This window comes from Benincasa hispida, chromosome 4 (genome assembly GCF_009727055.1).
Source record: "Benincasa hispida cultivar B227 chromosome 4, ASM972705v1, whole genome shotgun sequence".
Lineage (NCBI taxonomy): Eukaryota > Viridiplantae > Streptophyta > Magnoliopsida > Cucurbitales > Cucurbitaceae > Benincasa > Benincasa hispida.
The window spans coordinates 56456494-56459225 of NC_052352.1; positions in this window are offsets into that span (position 1 = coordinate 56456494).

Here is a 2732-nt window from a genome sequence, read left to right on the forward strand (position 1 = left end):
AGAGCTAGACAAACCAAACTTGATCTCGCATATGAGTGGAACCACACCCACCATTTTTGGAGAGGGAAGCGAAGCTACATAAATTTGGAGAAGAAGTTGAACTTGTACCAATATTTGGAGAGGAAACTAAACCCACCACGACGAAGAGATAGAAAAGCCGTCAGGATTTGGAGATTGAAAGCGAAGCCACGCCACGACTTGAGATGAAGTGAAGCTGCATCATTAAGTTTGGAGATGAAATAAAGCCCATGCACGACTTTTTGAAGATGAAGTAAAGCCGCCAGCGTCATTAGTTTGGAGATGAAACGAAGCCATGCCACGACTTGGAGATGAAGCGAAGCTGCGTCATTAGTTTGGAGATGAAACAAAGCCACGCCAAAACTATGAAGATGAAGTGAAGCCGCATCATTAGGTTGGAGATGAAGCGAAGCTGCGTCATGATTTTGTACACTGAGTCATTGAAGATGGAGTTGAGCCATGCAGAACGACCTTGAACTTGAAGATGGAGTGGAGTCATGCACATTGACCTTTAACTTGAAGATGGAAGTGGGGCCATGCATGCCAATCTTGAACTTAAAGATGGAGAGGCATCAATGAAGCCTTTAAACTTAAAGATGGAGAAACATTGATGAAGCCTTTGAACTTAAATATGGAGAAGCATCAACGAGACCTTCGCACTTGAGTTTGACAAAGCATCGACAAATTATTCGCATTTGAGTTTGATGAAGCATCGATGAAGCCTTTGAACTTAAATATGGAGAAGCATCGACGAGACCTTCGCACTTAAGTTTGACAAAGCATCGACAATTTCTTCGCATTTGAGTTTGATGAAGCATGAAGATGAAGCATCGATGAAGCCTTTGAACTTAAATATGGAGAAGCATAGACGAGACCTTCACATTTAAGTTTGACAAAGCATTGAAAAATTCTTCGCATTTGAGTTTGATGAAGCATGAAGATGAAACATCGATGAAGCCTCTAAACTTGAAGATGGGGGAGCATTTAAGTTTGATTTTAAAGAGGAAACAAAGCGCGTTCCAAGTGTGTGCCTTTTATTTTTTGTGCTGGCTCCCTACGAGGGATGAACATCTTCAACCCATTGTGTTGCCCCCAATAGGGATGAACATCTTCAATCTGAAGTGTCATTCTTTGACGGGGATGATCAACATCAATCTTGTAGTATTATACTTAGGTGGTTGTGGTACCTCTTCTGATGGACTAAACTTAAATTTCTTTAAGTTTCCTTCGTACCTTTAAAGAAAATGATCAAGTCATGATGTAGTTCAAGTTTTTTTTTAACTGGACTGAACTTGAAGTTTCTTTCAAGCTTCCTACATACCCTTCTTAATGATAGGGATCAAGTCATAATGTAGTTCGAAGAGAATTTTTTCTTTTTATGCACGACTGAACTTAAATTTCTTTAAGTTGCCTATGTACCCTTTATAATGAAAGGGATCAAGTCGTAACGTAGTTCATACAAATGTTTTTTTTATGCGTAAACCTTTTTGAGAAACTTGCCATTGATTGGGCCAATCCTTAGCCCGTCCTTATCGATTATCTTGTACGCGCCGTTCGTGTAGACCTCCTTGACGATGTAGGGTCCATCCCATTTAGGTGTGAACTTATTCCCCGTATGTCTCGTTGTGATAATGGGTCTCCTTATGACGAGCACTAGATCACCTACTTGAAAGGACTGAGGCTTTACATGTTTATTGAAAGCCTTGGACATTCGTGCCTGGTAACATTCCAGCGCTTGTTGAGCTTCTAATCGTTTTTCATCCAATGCTTCCAACTCTTGGAGCCGCAGTTTGGCATTGTCTTCCATAGTCAGCCCTTCTTACACTGCCATTCTCAGTGATGGAATTTCTCTTTCCAAAGGAAGGACAACTTCTACCCCATAAACGAGAGAGTACGGGGTGACTCCTGTAGGGGTACGGTGAGTGGTGCGATAAGCCCACAATGCTTCACCGATCTTCTCCTGCCAATCTCTCTTCGACTTGGAGACAATTTTCTTCAGCAGGTTGCACAATGTCTTATTAAATGCCTCAGCCAACCCATTTGCGGCGGCGTTATATATGGATGACTTGTACTACTTGAATTTGAATTTTTCACACAACCTGTCCATCAAACTATTGGAGAATTGTCTTTCGTTATCTTTTACGATCCGATGGGGAATACCATACCGATAAATGATATGAGTGCGGATAAAATCCACCACGTTTTCTTTCTTAGCTTCCTTTAGCACGACAGCCTCAGCCCATCTTGAGAAGTAGTCAGTGGCTGCGAGGATGTAGGAGTGCCTTGCTGTCGACTTAGGTATTATAGGGCCGACCAGATCGAGCCCCCATGCTTCAAAAGGCCACGAGGCTATGGTCGGATGTAGAGGCTCGGGCGGTTTGTGAATGAAATTCGCATGATATTGACAGGCTTCACATTTCTTCGCATAATCCATTGATTCCTGTATCATTCCCAGCCAATAATAACCCATTCTTTTCAGTTGGAATTATAGCTTTGGTTCTACTTGATGCGCGCCGCATACGCTTGAGTGTACCTCCTCTAGAGCCTTCGCTGACTATTCTTTACTAAGGCACCAAAGGAAAAGTTCCTCAAGGGATCGACGGTATAAGACCCCTTTGTAGTAAATGAAATGCGCAACCCTCCTGCGAACCTCGATTTTATGGCAGGAGTCATCCAGGAGCCTTCTGTGCTCAAGGTAATCTATGATGGGCTGG